Here is a 6,164-nt window from a genome sequence, read left to right on the forward strand (position 1 = left end):
ATCCTCGCTTACCTCCAACCCTTGTAATGCCAACAAACCTGCTGATAAGATAAACTGATCAAAGCGAGTGAGCCTCTGCGCTAAGAACGCCGTTTTGCTTATAAACGATGGCTTACCGTTCTTCGTTGGGCTTGAACACGATGTGCTGGCTTGGATCGCGCGCGTGTGTTTGGTATCCTTGAGCCTCGCGCAGACAACGTGCAGGTCGGTCACGCCTCGTGTGTTGCAGAAAGACCTTCGTCCTCAGCCACGTAGTTCACAAAAACCGAATGGGCGACGAAAAAAAAAATAATCAAGACATTAGAACCTGGATGGAGTAAAATATTATGGAAGAGGCAAAATACGAAATATTGTCATTGGCGATAAAATTGCGAACACCTTCTAGTTGCGGGGCGAGAGAAAAACGATGTTTTCCCCCATCCCGGAAGTTTCATAATTCAAGATTCGATTAGATGCGGTTATGTTGGCTCTTCCCTTTATATCCGGTGAGCAGAGTCAGAAAATAATAATAATTGGAATTGTGTGTATATTTATACAGCATGTAGTTGGCCAGCCATTTCAAAGAATGCGACGAGTAACTTGCTGTAGAGGAGTAATTTAGCCAGTCTAACCACCACCCTGGGGTCTTTAACTTGCACGACGCAGTAGTGATACATGACCGCACGTCGGTACGATGCTCCTCCTGATCGAAACGGGCAGGGGTGGGGATTGGATCGAGTCAGAACTTTACTTATGGGGCATCGGTGGCCGAGTGGGTTAGCGCACACCAGCTCGGAGCGCGTAGAGTGAAAGCTCGCACTGCAGAACCCAGGACCCTGGGTTTAAACCCTATCCCCGCCCATTTCGATCTGGATGAGCAGCGTGCCGGTGTGCAGTCGTGTATCACTACTGCGTGGTGCACGTTAAACGGCCCAGGTTAGCGGTTGTACCGCACTGGCTAAATTTTTCATCTACACCTGGGAAACAAGTCGCCATTGAGGCAGACAAAATTCTAGGCTGTATAAACATACACACACCCCATTTTTTCTAGCCAGAATTTACTCATTAGATTTTATAATAATAATAATAATATTTACTCCGGCTTAGGAAAGCTACAAATACAGCATAAAGGCTGGAGCCCATACCAATAGAGGCCTGCTGTGCCACTGAGGCTGTACCGCAGGAATAGCTACAAGCGCGAGCTCCTTTCTTTAGGGCACATCTCGGTGGCACAAGCTCTCGTGCGTTAATGTAGCTCCCAAAAACGCACGACCAATTTCGCTAACATCAATCATGGGTAAGGTACTTAAACGTATGGTGCTTTACAGAATCCAATACAACGCAGAAAGTCTAGGCATCTTCCATCCCACGCAAACAGGCTTTAGGGCAAATCTTATCACTCCCATGACAGCTTATCTATGATCTATAAAGACGTCGTAGACATGCACCCAGCCAAGAAACAAATGCGAGTGATTGCATCCACAGATATCAAAAAGGCCTTCGATACTGTCCCCCACAAGTCCATAATAGACAATATGGAGCAACAGGGTCTTGACGGAAAACAACTCGACCTTGTCAAATCCTTCCTCACGGGACGCACCTACAAGATTAGATCTGGTTGTGGCAAAGACGGCAGGGAAGGACGCACACAGGCAAGCAATATTGGCATTCCGCAGCGAGCCGTACTATCCCAAACTCTATTCAATATGGTAATGGCACCGCTCTTATGGAAACTGTATGAAATTCCCCACCTCTAAGCCACTGTGTACGCAGATAATGTGACCATATGGACACACGAAGGGAACCCCGAACTGCAAGCAGCAGCTCTGCAAAGAGGACTCAACACCAGCGAATCATATCTTAACAAAGTACGAATGTACCCTTCACCTGAAAAAACAAAGTACACAATATATGGAAGGAATCAGAACAACAAAAACCTAGGGCTTACCTTTGCCGGAAACCCAATCCAACGAGAAGGCTCCATAAACATTTTAGGAGTAAACTTTGGATACTCGCCAAAGAACACCACAGGCTGGATCACAGAGACACCTAAAAAATGGAAACAAGGCATCAATTTGGTTAAGCGTATCTCACCTAAGATAAGCGGCGTGGGGGAAAATACTGCAAAGAAGCTGGTGATGTCGGTGCTAGTCTCAATATTTACTTATGCGGCGGGATTTTATACCCTCACCTGGCGACATCAGAATCGACTCAAGACCTTGCTAAATGAAGCAAGAGGAACCATCCTCGGACTCCCGAAACACACCCGGAGTGAAGAGCTGGCCAAGTGTATCTTCATCCCGGATATCGCTGATCTGATCCAGCAGCAGAAAGTCGCTCAAGCCTCTCGCCTGCAACATACAAACGAAGGCAGGATGATTGCGAAATTCATGGGCGTACAAATCCAGGCAGATCCTCCAATCCCCAAAAGACCCCCTCCATGGGAACTCATCGATGTGACAGAATGCTCCAAACCCCTACCCAAGAACATGAATGCAGATAGACACAAGAAACGCCGGGAACATTACGCAAGACAACACAAGAAAGACCTAGCACAGATACTAACAACCCCTAATACCATGGTGGCTTACGAAGATGCTAGCCTCGGCACCACAGGCTGGGCCACTGCAGTCACCTACCTCAAGAAACACGCAACCTGGACAGTGTCCCAAGGCAATCCCCTAGGCCATCGCACACCAGAATATGCAGAGCGCAAGGCTGTCCTGCAGGCCGTTGAAAGGGCTACAGCCTACTTAGGAACTGACCAGCAGGTAGTTCACTATACAGACTCCCAAGAAGTGGTTATAGAGCTTAGACAACACACTCTGCAAGTCCCACCATAAAAGCTATCTTAGACTCCGCATCCGACTATACCGGATCAAGAAGGCCAGGATCAGCGTCAGGCGGGTCCCCGGACATGAAGGAATACCCGGCAACGAGCTTGCACACGTAGCCGCGCAGCAGGCGATGAGAAACCTCACGCAACCGTCCCTGCAGCCCCGGCCTTCGGACGTCAGCCCGTCACACCCGCAACCGAGTGATTGCAACGACAATCCTCATGAGGACCAGGATACATGCGACCCCGTTGAAGAACTGCGCCCAGACCAACGAACAAGGAAACGCCTCCTATGAAGATCCTGGTCCCCAGAGGAACACCCTATTCCGAAGGACACATTTCGAAGAAAAGAAATGGTGCTGCTACTTCGCATTCGCACTGGCGGAGCGGTGACTCCTAACCTCCAATACAAATTCGAACTTTATGCCCTCAAGAAAGAACACCCTTACGCAGTACCACATGACCCCCGGTGCAAGCTTTGCAGGGAGGACGACTCGCGCCCCATTTTGCACTACATACTGTGGGACTGTGAAGGTCTCAAAACTTACAGGTGCCTCATCTTCAGCAAGATGGAAGAAATCGACGGGCGGAGCAATCTCCGGGAATGGACGCACCCGGCGGGTGATTCCAACGAAAGACTCGGATGCTGAGATGACTATTAGAGTATATCTCCATAGGCGGCCTGACCTCCTGCATTTAAAACCCTTCCCCAAATTACCCAAAAGACGATGTCAGACCAGAAGGTCACCGCGTTACGGTGACTTCGGTCATTGAGTTTTTTCCAATAAACGTTTTCATCCATCCATCCATCCACCGCTATGAGCTACCGCTTCCAGGCTTGTCTGCGGTACAACATAAGGTGAAACGGAGTATATATGTAAACATAATGATTAGAATGGCGCTTGTAGGTGAGAGTAAATGAAAGGAAGATAAGGTGAAGAATGTTGACATAAGTATGTGCACTTCAAAAAAAAAATATTCGGCCACCAGTTATCGAGTTGTCGATTTGTGCCCTCGAAGACCTCGGCCCTTTTCTTTCCCGTCTGTCCTCCGCTTGGGGCACCCCCTCTGCTTTCTCCTCTACGGTCTCCAGAATCACAGTTAATACCAGGGCCGCAGCGATCGATTCAGTTTGCGGCGGCGGGGTCAGACCACGGCAAGCAATCACTATTTAGTCTATTGTTTCAATACCCGTGCCACAAATGGTGCAGAGGGTAACCAGCTCTTCGGTCAACTTTGCTCTCCAAGTTTTTGTTCCGAAAGTTCCCGCCGGAGCCTGGAATAGTAGCTAGCTTCCTCTTGTTTTATCAGAGAAATCCTTCTTCTTGATGATGGCTTTGTGGTCGCTGTACGTCCGCAGGAATAATTTTCGTCAAATTGCGTCCCTCCAACGTCGTTGCTCTTCCTCCAGTACAATCGTGTTCAACGTCTTATGGTCTGGTCCCATATTGCACTAGGATGGATCGCGGATTGGGAGCTCGTCAGTGGCAACACCGGTGGCCATTGCTTTACACCAGGCAGTACACGCAACTCTAAGGGAGAAACACAAGTAGGAATATTTAAGCTTGTACGCGGTGCTCGAAGGCGAGTATTTTATGGTGTGATGCGATCATTATATCCGGTGTTTAGAGATCTAATCGGTATATGTCACGCGTTCAAACGTGGATTAAAAATATCAAATGTGCCCGAGCACCACCGACTCTACTGGCGTCTCACCCTTTAGTTGGTAAATGAATGACAAGTTCAAGATATGATACGACACGCTCCAAATTTTAGTTCGTCACAGAAGCCCTCACTGCAATTCGAAACAAAAGCTCGCACCAGAAGTATTTTGTGCTAGCGCTTGAAACGATGTGAATGTAACAATAAATGCCCTCTAACTTTTCGTGTGCTACGCTCTGATGACTTCGATATCAAGAACGACTCCACACTGACCCTCGGTAACCGCTGTATCATTGAACCGCATTACAACTTACGCCAAATAAAGTCGCAACCATCGACCCTCAACCAAAAAATATTTGATTATAAAGGATTGGAATTCTATGGCTCTTGATATCTGAACCCAGAATATTAACTGTCATTTCCGTAAAACACAATAAAAGTTCCAGTGCCGAAACCAACTTTCTATATCCCTAGCAAAAAATAACGGTTTGATATCACTCCGGAAAGTGAAATCCGGACTAAGATCAAACCGGAGTCAGACCAGATAGGCGGCTTTCGCTTCATACAAACCGTGAATCTTCGAATCCGGTTCACAGCCAAATTGGAGGAATTCCGGACAGGCAAATTCCGGCTCGCTCCAACCGTGAATTTTCCTGATCCGATTCAAAGTCAAATGGGAGGAATTCCAGAAAGACAAACTGCGGTTCGCACAAACCGTGATTCTTGGAATTCGGTTAAAAATACAATTTAAGGAATTCCAGACAAACAATATGCGATTCGAGCAAACCATTCCTTGCCAAATTCGCTTAAAAGGCAAATTGGACGAAGTCTAGACTGAAAATATCCGCTTTGCAAAAACCATACTTTGGCATAGCTTGTTCAAAATAAAATCAGATCAGCCATCTGATGCCGAAGACGTTCATGTGTACGCTTGAAACATCAAGTAGCAAACAATCCATCTTGATCCCGTACGGGCTGCGTCGATCAGAGCTCAGAGAGGAGAAGACGAGCTGATGCGCGGCGCCAAAAACAGCGACATTACGGCGATTTTTGCGCAAGTCATTGCCATCTGGTTCCATCTAGCTTTTTCTATGCAGTCTGCAATACTTGTTCATTATTATGCTAAAACCTCGTTTTGTTATTTTTTAATTATTTTTTTTAAATTTCTTGATAACTGTCAACTAACCTTTTTATATTTAATTTTCACCACATAAAACAAACAAAAACAAAAACTAACTCGATGCCACTGCTAGATGTATGCACAAGAGGAAAGTATGATTTCAGTATCTTTGATAGCTTTTCTGCAGTCTCCCTGTTTATGTTGGAACTTTCGCGAGAACGGCCTCGGATTCTCTCTGCTGAGAGGATGCACGCGAGGAGCGAGCTGAACCTTGCACCAGGGCTTGCGTCGGCCGAGATAATCACGCGCTGGGGGCAAGCTGTGAACTTCGTACCCATAGCGGCCGGATGCAGCCGCGAAGATCCACAGCTGGGAAAGTGAAGACTCGATCAGTAAGAAAGCTGGAGTGCAAGCGAGCGGAGTATGGAAAAGTGGAACATGAGAAAGTGGCACGTCGGTTTGAAACGAATGTGGGTACTTTAGAATTAAAATGTTGGGTTTTGTTAAGATGGATCGATATCTCTTTGTCCGTCCTGCTTCAGGAGCATTCAGCGAGCGAAAAGTGCG

General features: G+C 47.1%; 1 pseudogene; it reads left to right on the forward strand.

Annotated features, from left to right (window-relative positions):
• Window positions 1-1,514: 1,514 nt before the first annotated feature.
• LOC115329509 lies at window positions 1,515-3,515 on the forward strand (annotated as a pseudogene).
• Window positions 3,516-6,164: the final 2,649 nt, after the last annotated feature.

Source organism: Ixodes scapularis, unplaced genomic scaffold (genome assembly GCF_016920785.2).
Source record: "Ixodes scapularis isolate PalLabHiFi unplaced genomic scaffold, ASM1692078v2 PGA_scaffold8__174_contigs__length_109621045, whole genome shotgun sequence".
NCBI lineage: Eukaryota > Metazoa > Arthropoda > Arachnida > Ixodida > Ixodidae > Ixodes > Ixodes scapularis.